Below are 27,411 nucleotides of genomic sequence, written 5' to 3'. Positions count from 1 at the left end.
CAGTTAATATCTTAGTGGATATTCATACATGAATATCATTTGAATCAGTCAATATCTTAGCTTCTCTATCGAGGATATGGCCATCATTTAAATCTTTAGTGGCAGTAAATAAGGTCAACTTGTGATCTGAGATGTATCAAGTCACCCAATGAGAATCTCTTTATACTGTAAATATTCCAGTGAGAGAAAGGTATCGGATAAGATAAGAGTATGTGCATATATATCAAACCATGATTTGAGGGAATAGTCTTCACAAGGGCAATCATTGTTTTTGAAAGTAATGTCACAATGAGAATCTCTTCCTACTGTAAATATTCCAGTGAGAGAAAGGTATCAGATAAGATAAGAGTATGTGCATATATATCAAATCATGATTTGAGGGAATAGTCTTCACAAGGGCAATCATTGTTTTCGAAAGTAATGTCACATTGATGAATGGTTGTGTTTGGATGGAGTGTGATGTTGCTCAATAAAGTGGTGTTGGATAATGATAATAAACCGAAAGTGTCACGCCCCTACACCTGCGGTGATCTTCCAACCGCTTGTAGCGAGGTGCGGCACCACCGAACGCTTTCTTTTAACAATACTAACGTTTATGGTCTACGCCTCATCCAACATAAACATACTTATCTTATGTCTTACAACCGAATGAAAGCATTATCCTTTATACTTTAATATAAATCATTCTCAATCATTAACCATGTATAATAAACCGAGAACATCAATAATACACAAGTACAAAGGGAGGGGCAACTCCCAGAAAGTCTGCCCAATGATATATTATAACAACTCTTCTTCAATAATACAAATGCAAGTGATGCTTGACAGACTTCAAGCCAACACTTAGAATATTTTTACTCCAAGGCATAGAACAACCTTTTACACTCATGTGCACTTCTTGCACGAGGAGAAAGACTCACCTGAGTCACTTATCCTATTCACCCAAGTCCTGCACACGGTATCGTACATAATCGACCTTCATAACATCAACCCGGATCAAAACTGCGTTGTAGTCCAAAGGAGGAGCTACGCATCACCCATTGCATGCTTCCTTTCACTTCTGCTCAAGTCTTTTCCCTTTCTCGCTGATTAGAGTGCGAAGTTCTTGTTGTCAAATGGAGCACAACCTCCTTATATTTATACGCTTGCCTCCAAGCGTATTTGCTTGAGGCTGACCTTGTAATTACTAGCATGAACACCCCTTAAAGATTATTCCACATGTCGGCTTGGTTAAATGTCATTACCCACGGTTCTCCACATATATATGTGCCATCGCATGTCCATAATATGTGTGCCCAAGTGCGAGTTTGAACACTTAGCCATTTCGGTGTTTTTCCTCCCGTCGCACCTATCGTCGCATTCATGTCGCATATTGTCACAAATAAGTGTCGCATGTTCATTCGGCGCGCGCCCGCTGTGTGCCCGCACGCCCCCCCACACGCCCTCGTAGATGCTCTGCCCGGCGCCCGTCGCATGATCACCCGGAGGCATAACATTCTCCTCCACCTGAAGTCGTTGTCGTCCTCGACAACATACCATCATCTATGATGTTGACTCCTCCACATAAGGCAAACATCACTGCAACATATGTAGAACCACTGTCATCTGCAACATGTTGTCCATGTGTATGTCCCCTCCAAGTGAAGAGATCATCTCATCAACTCTCGGTGTGCTCCATCCAGGTCCATGAAGTCCTCTCCATCATCTGCAATGTGCCAACCTCAAGTCTCCATAGAAACAAGTATGCACTTGTCTCACCTATCCATGTGCTGTCCATGATCCCTGATCAAATCAGCTCTCATGTGTAGAAGGCAGTTGAGCCTCGGCTCAACCTATGCTCAAGTGTATCATCATCATTGTTGTAGCTCCATCACCTCAAAGTGTCTCATAACGAACCCCTACATCAAGTCATCTGACCTCAGCTCCTCAATGCATCAAGTCCTCTAAGTCCACCATGAAGTCTCTAAAGGTCACAACAACCTCATGTCCTTATGAGCCCCATAAGCCATTCCTAATCAACACCTTAGCATACAATATGCCTCAGTTTCCCATGTAGTAGGAATGCTTCATAGCTACTCACAAGTCCATGCAAGTTCATGGCTTTGTTGTACCAAGGTGCACAACTCCACCATCAGTCCATAAGTAGTGGTCTCCATGCCACATGTCTCCAACCTGATGTCCATGACTAGCTGTCCATGTAGTCCACCCAAGTAGACTCATCACAACAATCGGTCATCACACCCAAGTCTCCAATCTTCGGTTTAGTGAACTCGGTCACTCAACCATCCCATCATCAATCATACCTGCTCCATATGCTTGAGGGCTCACTGCCATGAGCAGCTAACAATGAGCCCATCTTCTTACTTATTTAAGAAGATGTAGAGGGAGTAGAGCCTGAAGGCTCTTCCTCACTAATCAACTCAATCCATCTGTCAGGATTCTCAACCTCCATTCTTTGTAGATAGGCAACTCGGTCTTCCTTCTGGGCAACTCGGTCTTCCTTCAGGACATCTGGCCTCACGTATATTTCATCATCATCATCATATTCCACCAACTCTAGCCTTCTTGAAAAGTCCAAGATGCTATCTGAGAGTGATCTAATGACCAATGACTGTTCTGCAATCTTTGCCTCAATAGTAGAGAACCTCTTGTTCACCTTCTCCTTATCTTCCATCTGCATTGCCCCTACTTTACAATCAGGTCTTGTTGCACCAATAGTGGCACACCAATGGGTGTATCTTCCCTTCCATCATAAATGTAGAGCTTCTTTAAATGTAGCACGATCAAAGCATCGAATTGCTTCATAAACTCCATCCCCAATACAGCTTCATAGTCATCAATCCGCACTATAGTGAAGTCCACTTTTCCGGTCCATTCACCAAGTGTAGTATCCACCTCCTCAGCTATACCAAGAATGTCCATAGGAGGAGAATTCACTGTCTTCATTTGTGCTTTCACCGGTACAAACTTCAGCCCAATTCTTCTTGCAGTGTCTTCACTCATGAAGTTGTGAGAGGCCCCACTATCTACCATAGTGAGTACATTAGTGCCTCCAACCTTCATTCGAACATATTCCAACTTGTTCCTTTCTGGGTCTCTCTTGGAGACTGCTTCCGCAGTAGCAGAGGCACCAAGTATCTACATCATTCCTACAGAGGCATCATTACCTTCATCATCAGATTGTGCAACTGCAGCCACCTTTGGTTTGGAAGGACAGTTCTTCACCGTGTGTGGCCCTTCACATAACCAACACTTCAAAGGTTTCTTCATCTTCGGGCCATCATTCGGTTTAGAAACACCCTCATCCTTCTTCTCCTTTGGCTTTTCGGTTTTCTTCTTCTTGTCATCAGAAATCTCTTCAAAGTGATCCACCAACTTGTCAACTGCAGCAAAAGCTTCTTCAAGTGTCCTAATCTTCTGCCTCCTCACTTCATTGCGTGCCCAAGGTTTCAGTCCCATGATGAAGTTGAACACCTTTTCTTTCTCTGCCATGTCATGAAGTTCTAGAGCTGCACTTGAATACTCTTGCTGGTATGCTTGTAGGCTCCCTGTTTGCTTTATGCACTTGAGTTTGGTCCTTTCTTCCCATGTATCATCTTGAGGACTGAATTGGGTCTGTAAGGCCTTCTTCAAGTCACTCCATGAAGTAATGTCATCAGCACTGCCATTGGCAATCTGGTCCACCCTCCTTCGCCACCACATCTTAGCATCCTTTGTCAAGAACTGAGTAGCTACCTTGACTTGTGTTTCACCATCAATCAGGTTCAACCGCTCCAGGTACTGCTCCATGTCCCATAAGAAATTACCAAGAGTTGCTGCCTTCCTTGTTCCATCATAAGATTCTGGCTCCTTGATCTTCATATGAGGCATTCCAAATGAGTTATGTCCCATGGCCCTTTTTACAATTGTAAGCTCATTCTTTGTATCCTCAAGAGTCCTTTCCAAGTTCTCAATCTTGGCAAGACCTTGATCCCTTGATTCCTCGACTTCTTTGATCCTTTGTTCAAATTGTGCACACCTGAATTCAGTGTACTCATTTTGTGTCTTGAGCTCATCATTCTGCATTCGGAGTTCATCAAGTTCTTCTCTCAAAGAACCCTCCATCTTTTCTATCTTTTCCAACATCTTTTCAATGAACCCATTAGTAGAGTCCTTGTCATGACTAGATTCAGCTTGGAACTCAGCTGCCATCTCGACCGGCTTCTTCTTCTTCTGTGATCTAGTCTCGACCATTCAACAAGTCCACCGAGTATCCTGCAATTTGAACCAACCCTTGTTTCACTTCGTGTGAAACGGCTTCCTTCACCTGCAAGTACCCTTGTCACTGCCACGAGCAACCTTTGCTCTGATACCAACTGTCACGCCCCTACACCTGCGGTGATCTTCCAACCGCTTGTAGCGAGGTGCAGCACCACCGAACGCTTTCTTTTAACAATACTAACGTTTATGGTCTATGCCTCATCCAACATAAACATACTTATCTTATGTCTTACAACCGAATGAAAGCATTATCCTTTATACTTTAATATAAATCATTCTCAATCATTAACCATGTATAATAAACCGAGAACATCAATAATACACAAGTACAAAGGGAGGGGCAACTCCCAGAAAGTCTGCCCAATGATATATTATAACAGCTCTTCTTCAATAATACAAATGCAAGTGATGCTTGACAGACTTCAAGCCAACACTTAGAATATTTTTACTCCAAGGCATAGAACAACCTTTTACACTCATGTGCACTTCTTGCACGAGGAGAAAGACTCACCCGAGTCACTTATCCTATTCACCCAAGTCCTGCACACGGTATCGTACATAATCGACCTTCATAACATCAACCCGGATCAAAACTGCGTTGTAGTCCAAAGGAGGAGCTACGCATCACCCATGCGTGCTTCCTTTCACTTCTGCGCAAGTCTTTTCCCTTTCTCGCTGATTAGAGTGCGAAGTTGTTGTTGTCAAATGGAGCGCAGCCTCCTTATATTTATACGCTTGCCTCCAAGCGTATTTGCTTGAGGCCGACCTTGTAATTACTAGCATGAACACCCCTTAAAGATTATTCCACATGTCGGCTTGGTTAAATGTCATTACCCACAGTTCTCCACATATATATGTGCCATCGCATGTCCATAATATGCGTGTCCAAGTGCGAGTTTGAACACTTAGCATTTCGGCGTTTTCCTCCCGTCGCACCTATTGTCGCATTCATGTCGCATATTGTCGCAAATAAGTGTCGCATGTTCGTTCGGCGCGCACCCGCCGTGTGCCCGCGCTCCCGCCCGCGCGCCCTCGTGCACGCTTTGCCCGGCACCCGTCGCATGATTACCCGGAGGCATAACAAAAAGGGAAAAAAGAAATTGATATAATAAATCGAAAGAGTAAAAAGAAATTGATATAATAAAGTACCTAACAAATATAGGAGGCAAAGTTAATGGTGATCATAAAGTAGAATTTTGGTAATGTTTTTAAAATTTTTTTATTAAAAATTGATAAAATATCCTTTTAAATGATTAAGTTTATATAATCTTAACATTTTTTAAATTTTGTTTTTATTTTATATTTAAAAATATAATTTGGAAAATTAAAAATTAAGGTTTTACTAAAAATTATATCTTCTCCAAAAGAAATTATACAAAATATATTAACATTACTAAGATAAAGTTTCAAATAAAAATATAAGATAAGAGCATGATGTCTTATATTCAGCGGGAAAAGTAATTTATCATGGTATTGGTTATCAGTTTTCTTTTTTCATATTTTTTTATGGAGTTTGTTCAATATTTTGTAAATATTTATTAGAATTACAAATTTAGTAGTAAAATGTCTACGATCTCACTATCTAAATTTTTTTGAAAGCCTTAAATCATATACATATATATATATATTAAAAACACATTTTATATAACATAAAATTACCATTAACCAAAAATTATTTGACCCTATCCCACTTTAGAAAAAACTCCAAAAACTATAATAAAATTGTTGCAATATAAACCAATCAAATAATGTAATATAAACCAATCATTTATCTTAATACGTGGTACATATTATTGGCAGTGCCACACTGTAATGATATGTTGGGGCTGACCGACATGACATCGCTCCCTATTCGGCATTTCAGGTCAATATTATCGACGTACAATAAGAATATGCCGAATCGAAGGCCTAAATCTAGCCGTGGAGACGAATGTGGTTCTAAACCTAATCTAATGAGACTTGCAATCTTTTGAAGTACGATTACAGGGTAGGAAGCAATGCGCTTTCGTCCTCGCCGTGGCCATTACCCCAAGGCTTATTTTTGCTGCCACCCATCTCAAATTATAATCCTCAGACCACTCAGAAGTTATCATAAAAGGAATCCTAACCCGGTACTTAGGTACCAACACATGTCTGAAGAAATATAAAAAAATGCAAATATTGCACGATATTGAATGCTATGAAATTAAATAACATCTTCGTGTAGTAAACGAGATATTATCAGGTAAACCTGTTCGCGTCGTAAACGAGATAATATCAACTGGAATGGTGTAAGATTTCATTCTGGGCAGTTTCCTGATATTATCTTGCCGCCCTTTGGGATACAGGAATCGTTTAATCACTGCACTACAGTTCGTTTAGTTTTCTCATGGAATATTGATTTACGTTGAAGATATAACGTAAAGCGACTTCTCAAAATATGGACGTATTTCTTCAAGGACGTTAAAAATATAAAAGGATTAATTGTATATTTAGAATTTCATTAAATGAAACGGCATTAATTTTAATTTGTACGAGAAATAAAATATTTAAAAAAATAATTATTTTTATCAACATAAAACTGACATTTTATTCCGCATCATAATTTTTATATGATACATCTTTTTCCAGTGGTTTCTTCTTTATATTAATAAAAAATAGTACATTTGTAAGTATTCTTTTTTTTCTTCTCCTACATCATTTGCATCTAGAAAATATCTCATATATAATCTATTTCTTATATCGCTGAGTACATAATGTCCAGTTTTGTCATTGCTATTTAACTTACCGTTTCGTAAGCCCTTAAAAAAAAATTAATTTGTCAGAGTGCAGCCTTCTCAAGACCTTCTTAGTATTTGAATCACATTTTCTCCGAAATTATGTCAGTCCTACAAAATATCTAATCTAATATGAGCAATTAATGCTGCGAACATTAATTATGATTCCTTGTTCTTAAGCAGACAAGTAAAACTTACCTAGATTCTTATGAATTCCTCCCTTGGCAAGTAAATCAGCTGCCATGTTTTGTTCCATATATATGTGGCCTAAATCGATATGATGGACGCCCTTCACCCAGTCTATGATGCTGTTGGCCTATCTGCTTTACTTTACTCCAGTACTTCATTGTATGTGCAATTTCCACCTTCGCACCAAAAATGCGAAAATTTATCTCGTTCAATTACTACCCCACATGGAACATAAAAGTTCAAAGAACCTCACCAATGATATTTGCCATATATCTCTGAATTTGGATTTTGAGTAGTTGCTTCACTTCTTAAATGGTCCAATATATATGTTTAGTTATATGGAATTTGATAGTATCTCAGTGGTTCTTCCATGTAATATTGAGCACCTCAAAAACTAGTTATTATATAAATATAATCTGGGTAATATCGACAATATCAAACTAGTTATTATATAAATATAATTCTCAGGTTATATTAAAATTTATTTTTTATGCAAGGGTGTAGAAGGTTAAATAAGATTAAATATTTTAATTTTAAAAGAAGTTTTCATTTTAAATATTTCAAATTTTAATACTTGGTCATCATGAATTAAAATAGATTTTGTCTAAATTATTAATATTTGAAAATCAAGTCATTATATAAGCATTAATAAATATTACAATATGTTAAAATTATAATACTTCATTTTTAATGTATATACTAAAATCCAAATATAAGATATTTTATTAAAAACCTAAACTTAGTTTATAATTGAAAAACATAAATTATAAAATACTAAACCAAAAAGATGAATTTTAAAATAAATTTTTTATCTTATCACCCCACAAGTAAAATTTGTTTTAGCTTATTCATTCCCATGAGAATAATAAAGAGATTATTTAGTTTATATTAAACCAATGTATATTAACCATTAATAAATAACAATAAAAGATGGTAAAAGATTATCTAGTTTATATTAAATCAAGTTAGATTACTGCACGGGTTGGTTTGCATGCCCCACGGCCGCGTTCGAATCCTGCGGATGCTACAGTGTATGTTCCATTCCGGTGATGGTGGTGATGGCGATCGATGTTGATGGTGGTGATGGCGATCGATGTGACCTGTCAGTCTTTACTGACACACATATGTAAAAATAATTGTAAAAAAGGGGGCCCATAATGCTTCTGTAGGGAACTAGCCCCTCCCATTTAAAAAAAAAAAGTTAGATTACTTAGTATGAAATAACAAAACAAAATACAAAAAAAAATAATTAGTAGAAATAAATTTATTTACGGGAAGCAATTAATGTGATATGTGCATGGGAAGAGATAAGGTAAGAAAGATATGAAGTCATAGAACTTTATTTCCACTTGAGCATAACACCTATGATAGTCTATGACATTGTTTTTCTCAACCATATAGCCAAATTATTGTTAACTAATATTTAGCTTTGTTATTTTACAATATGTAATTAGCATTACATTCACTCTTTACACTTAATAGGTTACTAGAAACAACTCTCTTGTACTTAAATTACACATGTATAAATAAGTGATTCTATCATTAATACCATGGTCTTTCATTGTGGAGTCTATTGAGGCTTGTACAATGGTATGAGACCATGGTTGAGTTGTGTCTAAACTCCATGTATTTGAAGTCTAAGGGGTAAAGGAGTCCATGAAGAGCAGAATGTTAGCATAGTGGGATGCCCAAAATATTGACTCGTAAGTTTTGTATCTTTTTGTCATAATGAAAGACTATTGGAGAAATTGAATGATATAAAGTTTTTTTTTTACATATTCATGTTGGAGTTTTGAGTGCTTATTTTTCTCAATAAAAATTTCTCTAATGCCAACATCCATGTAAGGGCCACTTCTTGTTTTAATTTTGGGAGGCTTTATTTTCATAAAGTGAAATTTCTCAAAGATGATATTTTCATTTAGGGCACTAAACAAGAGTTTAAACACACTAAATTTTTTTGAAGTATAGTATTTTCATTTACCCCATTAAATAGGAATTTAATCAAAATTTCTTGAATTTCTTGAAGTATAATATTAGTTTAATGACACTGAATTTCTCAAGGATAGTATTTGGATTAACCTAGTAAACATGAGTTCAATTAGCAACAAACTAGGGTTTAATCACAATAAAATATCCGAAGGATAATATTTACATTTACTGCAACAAACTCATATTTAATTACAATAAAATCACTCACATGTAGCAAACTTGTCTTTGATTACAATAAAATAAATTTCTGAAGGATATTAAAATGAAGGATATATATTTTTTGGTGTTTTGAATTAAATTGGGTTTAATCATAGTAAAATTTCTGAAGTATAGTATTTACATTTAGTGGAGCAAAGTGGAGTATAATTACAATAAAATAAATTTATGAAGGATACTTAAAGTTAAGGATATATATTTTTTTGGTGATTTGAACTAACTTTTTAGTTGAATAGTGGTCAATTTTATAGTGATTTGAAATACTTATATTTTTTTAAGGATACTTAAAATTAAGCATATATATTTTAAGGATACTTAAAATGAATGATATATATTTTTTGGTGCTTTGAATTAAATTGGGTTTAATCACAGTAAAATTTCTAAAGGATAATATTTACATTTTCTCCTCATTTGAACCTAGCTTTTTGCTAGGCTATTTTTGGAACTTACAATTAAACCACAAAGCCAATTTTGTTTAAAACAAAAGGAGAAAATAATTTATATATTTTGAGAGGTATTGCATTTAATTTGAATTTGAAAGGATTTGAAGAATTTGGTTGCACAACAATTATGACTATAATAGTTTCAATAGTTGGAGTTGGTCTTAATGGAAAGGAAAATTATCAAGAGTGGTTTAGAAAGCTTAAAAGTCCCCTTGTTTTTAACTACTTGTGGGAAGTTTGTTAAGGCAAGAAGGAGAGTGACTAAAAATAAATTGCACCTGAGCCACCTAAAAACTAGAAGAATCTTGCAATTTCGGAGACAAAGGACAACAAGGCATATGCATGAATAATTGCATCAGTGATAGAAGAGGTAAACCAATATATCATTTCTTGTGGTACTACATTCGAATCGTTAAATAAGTTGGAAGAATTGTATGATTCACATTCAGAACTTGAAATTATTCAGTTATTGTTAAAGTTGATTAATTTGGAGATGAAGGATAATGATCTTTGCAAGAGCACCTCTGGAATAAAAGACATTTTTCATGATATAGAAGCTACTTGAATTAAAGTATATCTACAACTCACAACTTTTGTAAAAGTATTTCACCATGTCTATTCACACTGTTTGGAATCTCTCCAATCTAGTGCGCAGTTAAAAGACATTACATTTGATAAACTTGTAAACAAATAGCTGAGAGGGAAAAGGAATATGGGAAGAAAGAGGCTCCACCTAACTCTAATGTAGAAACTTTGTGCCTTGCACAAAAGGACCAGAAGTCTCATGCTGAACTTCTATAGGTGATAAAAGTAGTAGTGGTCATGGCAAGATAAATTATATATGCATGTCGGGCAAAAATAACACAACAGAATGATAGAAAACAAAGAAATTTTAGTCATAAACTAGGTATCAAATGTTTTAGATGTGGTAAAATTGGTCATACTACTTCTAATTGTAAAATCCCTTGCGAGAAAGTCACTAAAAGGAGAGAATAGTGGAATGAAAAGAAAGATGAGCTACCACAAGATAAGGGAAAATAATCCGAGTCTGAACATTACATTGTTTGTCACACAAATTTTAATATTAATGATGCTTTCAACACTACATTTTCTTCATGGCGAGATAGTTGGATTTTGGATTCAAGAGCCACTTGCCATATGACATTTAGGAGAGAGTTTTTTGAAACTTTAAGTGATGATATTGATGGTGTTATTTAATTTGCTCACAAGTCTCAAATTAAATCATCTTGCATTGGGTCTATTCGTTTGAAGATACCAAATCTTGCAGATTATGTTCCAATTGATGCACTTTATATTCCATAGTTTCAGTGAAATTTTATGTCTCTTATACATATTCGGCAACATGGGCATTCTATTCACATATTTGATGGCATCATTGAGATAAGAAGAGCATATGATCATGCAGTTATTATGACCAGTGTGGAAGAAGGTGTGCCTTTAAAATTAAATGGTACTTCATCTACTAATTCTTGTGAAAGTTCTGCTCTTCGGCGCAACAAAGTGATATCCTGTATCCCAACGTGTTGTGGCATGATCAATTTGGTCACATCAATTATGGCAACATCAGAATTATGAAAAAGAAAGGTATTAAAGGTTTTCCGACATTTCCAAGAAAGATTACACATTGTGATGTTGTATTTTGGGGAAACATTGTAAACAAACTTTTCATAGTTCTTATTTTAGAGCTTCATGAAAATTGGGTCTTATACATTCATATTTATGTGGACCTATGCCTCTTACAACCGCCAACGGAAATAAATATGAACTAACATTTATTGATGATTACTCGATAATGTGCTGGGTGTATTTGTTGAAGGATAAATCACAATTGTTTGAAGATTTTAAAACTTTTCATTTGATGATTAAAAATGAAACTCAACAGAATATAGGCATTCTCAAAACTAATAACATCGGCGAGTATACTTCTCACGCCTTTGAACAATATTTGAAAGTGTTGTAGCAGCTTCAACGAACCTCCAAAATTTTTCCTAAGCTTTGTTTTGGAGCCTCCCTACCAACCATCCTTAGCATCATATCTTGCACCATCAAGTACATATACTTCATTTGATTTAGTGGCTTGGGAGCCCATGCATGTTAGTTGGCTTCACTACCCTCATAGGATACCATGCCAGACTTAAGCTAGTTGTTGGTTGAGCAACTCCCTTATAAATTTACACAATTCTAGAGGGCAATCAGCCTTCCCTCCAGAAATTGTGCAATTGTTTTGGGCAACATGCTGGGCTCAGAAATTGCACAATGCAGTTAGATAGGCTTCCTTGAGAAAACTGCGCAGTCTGGCACAACACTGCAGCTTAGCCTAGAAATTGCGCAATTCTGGGCAAAAGTCACTTGCTGACCCCAAAAATTGTGCAATCCTTATGGGACAGCCAGCCGAGCTGAAGTCAAAAATGCGCAACTCCCTCTGTGAGTCTTGAAAACTATTGCATGTGCCTTCAGGTTGACTCACTCCCTCGAGGACCGAGCACAAATGATTTACATGCATGGGCTACTTTTCTTGAAATAGAAAAGGGCAGCATGCAAAAGCCATCCATAGATTTTAGATATCTATTTTTAGCAACTAAAGGTTACATGCAAAGATCATTTAGAAACCTCCCGCCAAGTGTCGCATTTTCCTAGATTTGTGGCATGTGCATCATAACCTTGATCTTATCAAAAATTATGAACCAGACGCTATAGAGCTCATTCCTCACATCAATATTGCAACTTTGACATCTCAGATCACATCTAGGAGTCTTCGACACTTTCATCTTAGCTCTTTCACGTTAAGTCTTCTTCTCATGTCTTGCACTGTGTTTCTGTCGCTTTTTGTGTTTCGCTTTGTGTAAGTGTTGTCTGCTTGATTTCAATGAGTGCTTGCTGTCGTTTTAATGTATGTTAGCTTGTAGAAGCATTGCTTCAATTTTCATTTGCATCTCACTCTTGTCATATGCATAACATTGTTTTTGCATCAACGGTCGATGTTGCGGTGACCCGCTTCACACACATGCATGTTTTCCATTTTCTGAATCTTGCACTTACTATTTGCATGCATGATCATTCACTCTTGTTGACACTTAGTTTCATCATGCATTCAAACTTCTCATGTTTTTAGTTGGCCATAAATAGTTATAGGATTCCTTGGCCCAAACCTTGCCTTGCCCAGCTAGCATTGCCATTTCTGGAAGTGAAGGGTTTGCCTTCCCTCCATAAATTGCATAGGTATGGCCCGAAAATGAAATCTAGGCTTGCATTGCACAATTCTGGGAGGCACTACCTTGTTGGCCCCAAAAACTATGTAATGCAATTTGGTGGCTTGCATGTCACTGTTGACTGAAATTGCACATTACGTAGTTTTAGTCCTCAGCAGGCTAGGCTAGACTTTGCATTGCATAGTTCCAATAGTCAATCAGCCTCACGATAGCTCAGACTATGCCTTGCACAGTTTTGGTAGTCAGTCTCCCAGCCTCTCAGTGAATATTGCGAAATCTTCAAAAAGAGTCTCACAGATATGTTGCATGTCGGTCCTCTAGTTTGTTTTGGTTTTCAACTTAGAGATTGTTTGTCATGAGTTTTGTTATGTCTCCACGTATCACAAGTGTTCATCTGCCTCTCAATATCATAGGTACAATGGCTTCCAGGAGAGTAGAGTCAAGGACACCATTGAGATCGCAACTGGGGATGGAGTCGATCAAGTGTTTATGAACTTGCCTATTTATGAAGACATCAATTTGTTCATAGATAAGGATATCAAGATGAAATGGCAACGACATCACAAAAAGCATCACCATCAGAAAGAATAGAAGGTAGCAGACCTCCATGCGACAAATACAAGAGGAAAGTTGTTGAGTGCACAATGGCGGAAAAAAGTTTTAAGTTCAAGTAGATACACTTATGATGAAAGCAACTTCGGAGGCTAAGGTTATCATGCAACAACGAGATAAGAGGATCGTACGAAGGAAGAGAAAGAAATAGAGGAGTTGCAGGTGTTGAAGCAGCAACTCAAGGAAGAATAGGAGCTGCACAGATGAGATACAGAGTTGCAACAAGAACAAGTACAACAGGAGGCACAACATCCACAAACTGATGTAACTGTGCCCACATAGGTTCTAGACCCAACCTAGTAGCTGGCACGGAGGAGACAAGGTGAGAAGCACCGTCGATCACATGTAAGGGTGTTCAAGAGCATGGATGTAATTATGTGCATGCATGTGATCCCACCCATTAGCACACTCACTAAGGTGAAGATAAGAACCAATTCTGACCGGATCTGAATGTGTATTTCGACAGGTTGATGTGCATAGTCACTAGCACACACTTGGAGATCAACAGAGACACTATGCATCAGTATGTTGCTAGTCCAGTTGCACTCAAGATGATGATGCACATGCTATCCGACAAGTTGGATAGAGGATCCATATTAGTGTACCCGGATGCAACAGAGGCAAGAGTTTGCTTTGAGCAGGATGTCACCATCACGGATGACCAATCTTGGCATCGGTTCACCACCGTCAATCATCGCGAGGATCTTAAAGAGTTGGTCTTACCACAACTATCTGTGTCTTAGTGATGTCTTGCATGGCTTGCTCAAGCCTATTTTGTCTCACATGGGTACATGTGCAGATTGTATGTAACATCTTGTAAAGTGAAATTCCAAGTGTCAATAATTGAATGTAACAGACATGTAGTAGGTGAAGAGTCATGAGGGTAGGTGAAGAGTCACAAAGGGGAATGTCAAGGGTCACCCCACCCTTTGCTATTTATAGAACCTCATAACTCATTGTAAGGGCTTTTGGTCATCCAAGCTTCTGATAGGAGTATCTTAGAGAAGGCTTGGAGAGTATTGTAATGAGCCTTGGCTTCTCCACAGTGCAGAGCTAGTACATCTCTTTAGAGGAGCAAATGACAGTGACTGTAACATTCTGTTATCAAGACTAGTGGTTGGTCATGGTTGTATTGTATGTTTGGAACTTTCACTTCTTAATATAACAGAGCCAACACATTTCATGCATATGTTGTTATTGTATTTCAGTTAACTTGGTTACTCTAATGATATATGTATCTATTTTCTTACGCATGTTTGTACAGATTGTTCCTATATATGTATGTATGAATCTTACTGAGATGTGATGTTGGTTTAACGATCACTTTGGATTGTTGGTTCACCTTCCTTCTAGTTTGTGATGCATCTTTGCTTGTGTGTTCCCTTCCAAGCTACACATTTACACAGGTTTCCAAGGGGCGCACTCATTCCACCTTCCTTAGCTTGTTGCACATGTCACACCCTTGCTACCAACAAGGACATCTTACTTACCTCTGTGTGCAACTGTGATCAAGGTGATACCCTACGACCCACTGTTGGGACTCCTACACAAAACAGTCCAAGGTATATTTGGGACTTATTACTCGAGAGATCCCCTGACATGTTGGTGGGTCCAACATAATGAGCAGAAAGACAATGGAATCAAACATCAAACTACTATACCTTATAATCTAGAATAGAATGGCATTGTAGAACGCATGAATAAAAATTTATTTAATACGATTAGATCTATGATGTTCTTTAAGAATGTGAAGTTAATGTTTTGGGGAGAAGTAATTATTTGTGAAACATATATTAGAAATCGTTGTCCTTATTATGTTATTAACAACAATACTCCTACTAAAAATTTGGTATGATTGACTCTCGACTGTTCATCATTTTATAGTTTTGGGATCAAAATGTTATGCTTTGATTCCTAAGTAACAACAAAATAAATTAGGAGCAAGAAGTCGAAAATGTATATATTTGGGTTATTCTAATACTTCCAAAGCATACATGTTGTATGATGAAGAAGATAAAAAGTTCATTATTTCTAGAGATGGTATCTTCCTTGAATCAGATAAAGGTAATTCCACTATTGATAGGCAACTGGCTCATTTGGAGAAATTTTCATCTAAAAAGTTACATTTTGAATCTGATAATAATGTTCCACACACTGAACGGGGGTTCCCATTCTGGATCAGTCGTGATTTTTCCATCATTGACTAATGAGGATATTTCTAGTCAAGAAAAGTTGGAGGATATTTCTGGTCAAGAAGGTTTACCTAAAGAACATGTACTTCAGGATGAACAACCATCATAACACCTTCAACAACCTTTACAAAGATCTACACATGCTCAAAAAGTTCCGAGAAAGTATGATGATTTTAAAATAGGAATGTCTTCTAAAGGTGATTCAAGTAATGTTTCTCATGACTATGAATTCAATCATTGTACAATTAACGAGCCTAGTTGATTTGAAGAAGCTTATCATTTTGATGAATGGAAGGATGCAATGAAAAAGGAATATGATGCACTTATTAAGAATGGAGGTTGGAGGTTAGTGGATCCTCCTGTAGGTCTCAAGGCCATTGGTTGCAAATGGGTGTATAAGATAAAATACAAAGCATGTTGTTCACTTGATAAATACAAGGTAAGGCTTGTATAAAAAAGCTACGACTACACATAGACGTTTTCTCCTTCAACAAAATGGGGCATGATGCAAACTCTATTTTCTCTTGTAGCTCAGAATAGCTGGAAGATACACCATATGGATGTTAAAACAACCTTTTTGAATGGGGATTTGAAGGAGGATGTCTATATGTGTCATCTAGATAGTTTTACTGTCAAAGGCAAAGAGAAAAAGGTGTGTAAGTTAGTGAAGGCTTTGTATGGACTGAAACAAGCATCTCGTGCATGGTATGAAAAATAACTGAACAGCTTCTTAAGTTGAATTATAAGTTATTTGATCTCAATAATGTAACTCTTTTTGTTAATAAAATTGGAAAGTAAAATGTATATTTGGTTTTGTATATAGATGATTTGATGACCACAAGAAACAATAATGACTATATAGCGTCCATTAAAAGAGAATTATTGAAATATTTTGAAATGATACATTTGGGTTTATTACATTATTATTTAGGTATTGAATTTGATGAGAAACCTAAATATATTTTCATTTATGAGAAACAGTATATTGCACAACTATTCTAAGCTTGTCGCTACTCCTATGGAGTAGAATTTGAATCTTACTTCCACTGAATGAAGTATGTTTGTGGATCCAACAAAGTACATGCAACTTGTTGGAAGTTTGAATTTTCTAACTACTACTCGACCTGACATAGCTTTTCTTGTAGGGATACTTTTCAGGTTCATGCATCAGTCATGTGAAGGTCATTGGAATGCAGCAAAGCGAGTGCTCAAGTATTTAAAAGGCACTCAAACATATGGCATCAAATGTCCCAAAGTTGTAGATTTCCATATTACCTGCCATTCAGATTCTGATTTTGATGAAGACAAGGAGAATGGAGTCTCTACTTCTGGTTATTTGATGAGTCTTTGATCAACAACCATCAGTTAGAGATCACAAAATAAATATTTTCTTGTTGATTCTACCACCGAATTCGAATATGTTGCAAAAACTCAAGCTACAAAAGAAATCATTTGGCCTCGCAAAATACTTGAAGACTTGTAGGACAAACAAAAGGCTTTAACTCCACTACTAGTTGACAACTCTTCCACAATTCAGTTAGCCAAAAATCCCAGTTTCATGGTCAAAGTAAGCATATTAACACCAAATATCACTTGATTCGACATTATGTAGAGTCCAAAGTTATTCATCTGACACATTATCTTACTTCACAATACACCGTGGACATATTTACAAAGCCACTGGGACTTGAAAAGTTTGAAAATTTCATAATATTACTTGTCATGTCAGATGTCCCTTTGGATTAAGCGGGTAATGTTAACTAATCGTTCGGGATTTTTATTTACAATATGTAATTAGGTTTACATTCGTGTTTTACAATTAATAAGTTACCGATACACAACTGTCTTGTACCTAGATTACACATGTATAAATAAGTGATTTTATCATTAATACAATGCTCTTTCATTGTGCTTTTTCATTGTGGATTTTATTCATGCTTGTACAGTTATGGTAAATATATTGTGAGTAGTAAATGAAAATAGTAATAATAAAAAAGAAATATTGTTCCCATCACCTTATTAAAGAGAATGTTCATATATATAAATCTATGAAATGTATAAAGTTTAATAGAAGTTGAAAATCACCAATAAATTTTACATAACTAGTTTTGGGTGGAGATAGAGAAGAGATAAATAACACTAAGGCCATAACCAAATCCTAAAGAAAATTCATTGGAATTTTATGCCTTTAAATACTAAATTAAAGAAAAAATACTATGAAATAAGAATGGGAAAATCATGGGTTATGAAAAGTCAGAAACACCGTGAGAAAATCATGGGTTTATAAAAGTAAAAAATGGCTAATCCAAAATAACTATTTCTACAATTGATTTGTGTGATTTTTTCTGATATATTTTTCATTTTTCATTTATATATGCTTAAATTTGAATATTAATTAAAACAAATCGAACCTACATTAAAACTTTTCAATCTATTTTAAATTTATTGTTAAAGATGGCTTTATTATATTTTTTAAATATTTAATAAAGTATAATATATATTTTTATTGACACTAATATTTTTAATATTAAATAATTTATTGGCACAAACACATTAAAGTACAATAACATGTGAATATGTTAATCTATAAGTTGTTATAAGTGAACCAATATAGATCTGTCTTAATTTTTCATCTACCATAAGCAGATAGGGACGAAATCTTTCAAGATGCAAATCTAATTTTTAGTGCAAAATTTGATGAATGACTGGCACCTAGAGAGATTAGATCCCTCTTCCCACTTGCTAGATCAAAACTTAAATGGATCTATATTAGCTTTTAATAATATTATTTATATAAATTTGAAGCCTTTTTACATAAAAATATTCTTAATTTTAGTTTTATGAATACTACATATAGTTTTTCTTTATGTATTTTATAATTTTTTAAAATTCTTTAATATAATATAAATAGTATTAATTATATTTATATAAATTTAGTATTTTTTTATTTTTTAAATTTAATTATTTAATATAATATATGTAGTATTAATGATAATTATATACATTTATTATGTTTTTATATGTTTATTAATTATATGTTTTTATATATTTACTAATTATATATTTTAAAATATCATGATTACCATTATGCATCATTATTTAAATTTATTTTAATGTGATATATATTATGCCTTTTTTATTTGGTATTTTTATTACTTTTTAATAATTTCTATTACTATTTTTTTATTTAATTTTTCATTTTTATGGACACTACATATTTCTTATATTGAGTTGATATTTAAATCTTTATGCTCAAGGATGCTAGGCATCTCTCTATAATAGCCGTGAGTTAAAAGTTCATGTAATAAACTTAATAAAGGAAAAATAAGACCAAGGTCCTCAGACATCTATTCCAAGATTAATGTTGGGAAAAACATCCTAGGAAGTGTTCATTTGGTTTTTTATGGCTAAAGGAAATTGGTAAAGGCAATGGAAAAGGCTTTGGAAAGGCAAGAGGAATTAATTGACATTTTATTTATGGAAATAAAGGAAATTAGGATAAAAGGAAGTTGAAAGGTCACGTGTTGCATGTGAAGAGGAAATTGAAGGAAAATAGTGGTAATTGAAGAAAATAGATGGCTCATTAATAAAAAAGCTTTTGAGGATCAGTTCATAGCTTTTGTGAGTGTTAGAGTTTGTCAATCCATTTTTGGAGCTCTCTTTCAATTCTTTCACACTCTTTCACACTTAGATTATTCTTACAGAACTGTAGGATTGGGTGAAGGAAGGCAAAAGAAAGATAAGGAGGTAAAGGAAAGCAAAGACCAAGAAAGGAAGAGTTGGATCAAGCAACTAGAGCAAGATTACATGCAGCTATCAAGTTGCATGTATGATTTCCTTACTATTTTTGGCATGCATGGCACATGCATGTTTGTATTTGGTTCTCTTATTGCCATTGGCATGGGTTTTTCTAGGGTTTTGAGCCTTTCCTTGTCATTTTCAGATAGCCATGGTGTGATGGGATTATTTTACTTGGTTGAGTTGGAATTCTAGATGGTTTTGAAACTGAGTGGGTTGGTCTCAGGAAGATTCCCAAAGGCATAGAAATCCCTTGACCAGTAATGGTGGGATACACAGTAAAGCTTGAGGGTGGAGATAACAAAATTCCTCATTGTTTAGGTGGAATCATCCATGCTTGTTTAGCACCTAATGATCCCTTGACCAGTATATGGTGGGATTGGAGTAAAGTGTGTTGTGTATGTTTATTTGTTTGGGCCTATGAATCCCCTCGCTAGCAATGACGGGATACATGGTAAAGCCTGGTGGTATAGATGAGGGCTTTGGGCACAAGAATCCCTTAACTAGTAATGTTGGGATACATGGTAAAGCCTTATAAGCCTTGGTTGGTTTTGTTTCTGAGTCCCACATCAATCCTTGGAATATCAGATGGGGGTGATTGGCTAAAAGAAAGATTTGGTTCAACCCAATCTATGGTTGGGTGGTACATGGAAGTCTCTGAATTGGTTGGATTTTGCACATATTAATAAAATAAAATTTCCTATTGTATTTCATGAATAAATATGCTTGTTATTGTGTGGATTTGGTGCTTGTTCTAGAATTTTTATTCTGCTAGTTACATGTTGGTTATAAGCATGGTTTTATGGCAACTTCGTTTATGGCTCTCCTCATGTTTTGTTTAGTAAATGAATTGTTAATGAATGTATGAAATAATAGATGATAATATATTTATTATTAGAATGAATCTAACCTTCTTGACGAATATCAGATAAGTATGAGGTCCCTACGCTCAGATGTATTTATATGACTTGTACATTACATGTTTATGATGTGTTGGAGAAAATGCCTATCATGGTTAGGACAAGTCTAGTTAGTTCTTGGTTCAAGTTTTACATTAGAGGCCTTGTCTTATTGTTATTTATCATTTCAAAGAATTTCATCAAGTTCTGGGGAGAGGCCCGAGTCTTAGCCTTGAAAAAGTGGCTCATGTTAGAAAGTTATATATTACGGAGCAATGGAACACATAAAATATTGCAGAAATATAAACACAGAGAACGCATAAAACAAGAGAGACACAGATATACGTGGTTCACCCAGTTTGGGCTACACCCACCCTGAACAACCAGTCCTTCCTTTCTATTATCTAGCAAAATGAAGAGACACAACCTACAGCAAATCCGCTGTAATATCCTATGTTTTCTCTCACAGTCTCACCTCTCTGTTTCTCACTCACAGAATACACATCTATCACACTGGCTCAAAATACAATACCATCATACAAAGAGAGGGGTTGCCTTCTAGGGAAAAAAACCCTAAACTAAACATAAGTTCTACCGTTAGATCATCCGCCTAATAAACAGCCCAGATTGACTAGAAATTACTATACTTTTACAAGGCAATTGTACAGCTGTTTTTAGCTTCGGGGGCGCTGCCCCCCCTGGACCCCCCTTGCAGCGAATATTTTACGGGCAGTGTTGCCTCCCCCATTTCGAACTGGGGTCCTATGTGGCGATACCTTTGAATATAGAAGATAATCAGGCTCCACACCCAACAATCTCCCACTTGGAGACTGATTGTAGCAACTCCACCGCTGCTCCATTCGCTGGACAATGACTCCTCTTTGGACCGGCTGTTTCTCATCTTCATCGTCATCCTTGAAGACCAACTGAAACTGAGCATATTCTCAGTTTCTCCCTGGTTACAACTTTTGTTAGCATATCTGCAGGATTCTGGCTAGTGTGTATCTTTTCCAGCTTCAACTCTCCATCTTCCAACACTGATCGTATGAAATGGTACTTGAGCTGTATGTGTTTAGTCCTGGAATGAAATGCTGAGTTCTTTGCAAGATTAATGGCACTTTGGCTATCACTGTATAACGTGCCCATATCATGCTCCTTACCCAATTCACCCATAAACCTTTGTAACCAAATCATTTCTTTACTAGCCTCTGTAGCAGCAACATACTCTGCTTCTGTTGTCAAAAGTGCAACAACACTTTGGATTTTTGAAACCCAGCTGACAGCTGTTCCTCCCACAGTAAATGCATATCCTGTAGTGCTCCTCCTGTTATCTCTGTCACCTACCATATCTGCATCAACATATCCTTGTAGGGAGATGTTTGAACCACCAAAGCATAATGCTTGATTTGTGGTACCTTTCAAATATCTGAGAATCCATTTCACTGCCATCCAATCTTCCTTTCCTGGATTGTTCATGTACCTGCTTACAACTCCCACTGCATGTGCAATATCAGGCCTTGTGCAGACCATTGCATACATTAATCTTCCAACTGCTGATGCATATGGAACTTTAGACATATAATCCATGTCTTCTTGGGTCTTGGGGCACATTTCCTTACTAAGTTTGAAATGGCTAGCAAAAGGTGTACTAACTGGTTTTGCATTGTGCATGTTAAATATTTTCAACACCTTTTGTATGTACTCATTCTGAGACAATGTTACTTTACGATTTTTTCTGTCTCTAGTTATTCTCATACCAAGGATTTGTTTTGCAGCTCCCAAATCCTTCATTGCAAATGAATTTGCCAATTTTCTTTTGAGCACATTTATTTCCTGCATGTTAGATCCTGCAACAAGCATGTCATCTACATACAATAACAATATAATATAGCTTCCATCATTTTGCTTTTTCAAATAAACACAATGGTCAGAGTGACATCTAGTATAACCTTGTTCAGACATAAACTTGTCAAATTTTAGATACCACTGCCTTGGAGCCTGTTTTAAGCCATACAAGCTCTTCTTCAACCTGCACACTAGTTTCTCATTCCCTTTCACCTCATATCCTTGTGGCTGCTGCAAATATATCTCTTCCTCCAAATCCCCATGGAGAAAGGCTGTCTTTACATCTAACTCCTCAATATGCAAATCTTCAGCTGCTACAAGACTTAAAATAGTTCTGATTGAAGTCATTTTAACAACAGGAGAAAATATTTCATCAAAATCAATACCTTTCTTCTGTGCAAACCCCTTCACCACAAGTCTAGCTTTATACCTCTGTTTTCCTCCATCTTCTTCCTTCAGCCTGTAAACCCATTTATTCTTCAATGTAGTTTTTCCTACAGGCAGCCTGACTAAATCCCAAGTCTGGTTATGCGTTAAGGAGTCCATCTCTTCTTCCATGGCTACCTCCCACTTCTTCCTGCTTTCAACCTGCATTGCTTCTTCATAACATTTGGGTTCACCGGAATCAGTCAACAATAAATAATATAATGAAGGAGAGTATCATTCAGGGGGTCTATTTATCCTGGTAGATCTTCTAACACCACTTTCAGGTGTTTGGGGTGCCTGTTGTTGTTGTGGTGGTTGGTGTTGTTGTGGTTGTTGATTATTATTATTTTCAGGCACCTTTACTTTTTCAGTGATTTCATCAAGAACTGCGTATTCCTTGTTTTCCTTTTCCTGTTTCTTTTCCTGCAACTGATTCTTATACAAGACCTTTTCATTGAATATTACATCTCTACTCCTAATGATTTTGTGATTTTCGTAATCATATAAGCGATAAACAAAATCATTAACACCATATCCAATAAAGGTACATTTCTTTGACTTTGCCTCAAGCTTTGTTCTATTTTCTTTATCAATATGGACAAAGGCCTCACAACCAAAAGGCTTTAAAATAGAGTAGTTTACCTTTTTACCTGTCCATGCTTCCTCTGGAACACCACCATCCAAGGAACTTGAAGGCCCTCTGTTTATTAGATAAACAGCAGTATCTAAAGCATCTGCCCAAAACTGTAAAGGAAATCCTGCATGCAATCTCATGCACCTTGCACGCTCCATGATTGTTCTGTTCATCCTTTCTGACACACCATTTTCTTGTGGTGTTCTTGGAACTATCTTCTCTCTGCGAATTCCATGCTCTAAACAGTACCTATCAAACTCTTTGCTGCAATATTCACCTCCATTGTCTAATCTAAGACACTTCAATTTCTTTCTTGTCTCAATCTCAACCAAAGCTTTCCATTTCTTGAAAGTATCAAATACATCAGATTTATTCTTAATACAATAAATCCAAGTTTTTCTAGTTGCATCATCAATAAAAGTAACATAATAATGAGAGCCACCGAGAGATGATACCTGAGCAGGTTCCCATACATCTGTATGCACAAGCTCTAATTTTTCATTCTTCTTTTCTTTCCCAACTCTGAGAAATCTGACTCTCTTCTGTTTTCCATAAATGCAATTCTCACAGAAGTCCAAATCAACATTCTTCAAACCTAGAAACAAATTCCTTGAGTGAAGAATCTTCATCCCCTTTTCACTCATGTGTCCGAGCCTGTGATGCCATAATGCTGCATCTGCTCCTTTGGAAGTTAAAGCATTAACAGAGTTAGAAATACCATTGCATAAATACAATGTACCAACCTTTTCACCTTTTGCTATTACCAGGGCTCCTTTTGGTGACCTTCCAAGCTTTATCTGTGAAAGTTGTCACACAACCTTCACCGCCTAACTGCCCTATTCAAATCAGATTTTTCTTTAGATCTGGAACATGCCTTACCTCCTTTAATAGCCATTGGTTTCCATTCTGCTGTTTTACAAGAACCTTACCCATTCCAATGATTTTACAAGGTTTATCATCACCCAAACGAACTTGTCCAAAATCTCCTTGAACATAGTCATGAAAGTATTTCTTATCAGGTGTGGCATGGAATGAAGCCCCTGAATCTACCACCCAGGAATCAGTAATATTTTCGAAAGAAAGAATCAAAGCATCTTGTAACACCTCACCTGTCACATTTGCTTCATGATTGTTTTCTTGCTGTGCATCTCCTTCTTTTCCCTTTCGAGATCTACAGTCTTTCTTTAGGTGTCCTTTCTTTCCACATTTCCAGCACACTATCCCTGATCTGGACTTGGATCTGTCTTTCCTTGATTTACTGCAATATCTTGAGCTCTTTCCTCTTTCCATTTTTCTTCCTCTAGACTTTGCACTCAAAGAATTTCCGAATGTCTCACCGGAGCTTTTCCGTCGCGTTTCCTCACTAAGGATAGCACCGACAACATCGTCAAACTTTAAAGTACTAGATCCAGAAATGGAGTTACTAATGGCCATTACCAAACCATTCCAACTTTCTGGTAACGAGCACAAGAATAACAAAGCTCTAAATTCATCATCAAAGTTTACCCCTATAGAACTTAACTGACTTGTAACATATTAAAATCATTTTAATGGTCTGCAACAGATCCACCTTCCGACATCTTCATATTAAATAACTGTTTCATAAGAAATACCTTGTTTGAGGCCGAGGGTTTTTCATATAGTTTCGACAGCATCTGAATCAAACCCTCTGTCGTGGTTTCCTTCGAAATGTTGAAGGCAACTGACGAAGCAAGGCACAACCGTATTGTTCCGAGTGCCCTTCTATCGAGAAGGTTCCATTCTTCGTCTGTCATACCCGTTGGCATATTTTATTTTCCGCCCAATGGTAGGTATAGATCTTTCTGATACAGATAATCTTCCATCTGCATCTTCCACAGTGAGAAGTTTTTGCCGTTAAATTTCTCGACCCTAAACTTACCATCTTCCGCCATTGCTCCCACTCGAACCAGGAACCCTTCTTTCCTGCGAGTTTATCAGCCAAATAGACCTTTGGCTCTGATACCAGTTGTTAGAAATTTATATATTACGGAGCAATGGAACACATAAAATATTGCAGAAATATAAACACAGAGAACGCATAAAACAAGAGAGACACAGATATACGTGGTTCACCCAGTTTGGGCTACATCCACCCCGAACAGACAGTCCTTCCTTTCTATTATCCAGCAAAATGAAGAGACACAACCTACAGCAAATCTGCTGTAATATCCTCTATTTTCTCTCACAGTCTCACCTCTCTATTTCTCGCTCACAGAATACACATCTATCACAAAGCCTCAAAACACAATACCCTCATACAAAGAGAGGGGTTTCCTTCTAGGGAAAAAACCCTAAACTAAACATAAGTTCTACCATTAGATCATCCGCCTAATGAACGGCCCAGATTGACTAGAAATTACTATACTTTTACAAGGCAATTTTACAGTTGTTTTTAGCTTCGGGGGCGCTGCCCCCGAAACCCCGCGCCACGGGGGGGCTCCCGAAGGTCGCAGCCGCCCCCCCTGGACCCCCCCTGCAGCGAATATTTTACGGGCGGCGTTGCCGACCCCATTTCAAACTGGGGTCCTATGTGGCGATACCTTTGAATATAAAAGATAATCAGGCTCCACACCCAACAGCTCATATTTTTGGGTCGCTTGCACAAAATGGCCTGAAAAAAACTGTAGTCGCATGCAGGCATTATTGTGGGAGTGACTCAAGTATTTCAGTAGCATGGAAGGCTTGTCATGGCAGTGACTACTGGTTTAGGTCAGTAAAAAGGAAAGTTAACTTTGGGTTTGGGCACCTAGAGTGGGTGGTTAACCCCTGGGGTTAGTGTAGCTCCCAAGGAAGGTCATTTTGGTTTTCAGTATCTCGATTCCACTTCCTTAACTATATATGGGGTGTTCAATCATATCATAGTAACTCTCCATCACATGTATACCCCAGTGGACTGGTTAGCTTGGGTAAATGTGGGAGGAGGGTATTACAGAGTGGTATCAGAGCATGGTTCACCCCTTGGACCGGATGGGTGGAATATGGCTGTCATGTATGCATGTTGATTTAATATGCATTTTTTTTGTATGTTTGTTGTCTATGTGGATGTATGCACACATTTATATGGATATAGTTGTCGTTCATGGGGTCATGGTATACATTTGGTATTGCCATGCATGGTAACTTGATGATGATTGAGATGATGTTTATATACTATTATGATTCTATTTATACAAGTATTGTGCTAATCTGGTTGATCTTGTAGGCGAGATATCATCCCCTAGACTATACTCAGGTATGTTGATTATGTTTTAATTTTTGTTTATCTGACATGATATATTTGTAGGATGAAGAGAAAGGAAGACTAACGATATTGTAAACTACAGTTCATGAGATTCTCCCTATAGATCATATGATCAACATGCTGATGGGTAATCCCCTCAAATAGTAGAAACTTTGAGAAGCTTGAAGAAAGAATTAAGGAGTTGCAAAGCTGATAATGACTAGATAATTCAGTCACACGAGAGACTTAACAGGGCATAGGAGAAACAAGTATATAATAATGTAATTATGTTTGGCCCCTATATTACTAGTGTAACCCCATATTGTTATTAGTACAACCCCCTTATTATATTGATGTACCCATGTAGTGTCGATATTGTTACAATTGTGCCCCATAGAAGCCCACTATTGTTATTATTGTGCCCTTACATTATTATTGTTATGTCAGCTCTGATTATATTATGACCCCTTAGACTCCTATATATAGAAAGGAGGTCTTGTCATTTGAATCATCAAAGAATCATTCATTTGTGTAATGTAAAGGAGGTTGCCCCCTCAAAGAGGTTGAATTCTAAGGCATTGATCTATCTTTTCTATCTTTTTGTGAGCTAGTTTCATAACATTTCCTATCAAAGCTTTAGATTCTAGGGTTTCGCTACTCCAAATAGGTCATCGTGGAATT

This window comes from Pinus tabuliformis, chromosome 3_2 (genome assembly GCF_031772625.1).
Source record: "Pinus tabuliformis cultivar Carrire ecotype Pingquan chromosome 3_2, CPIR1, whole genome shotgun sequence".
Lineage (NCBI taxonomy): Eukaryota > Viridiplantae > Streptophyta > Pinopsida > Pinales > Pinaceae > Pinus > Pinus tabuliformis.
The sequence above is the reverse complement of the archived record's forward strand: the minus strand, read 5'-3'. Positions refer to the sequence as shown.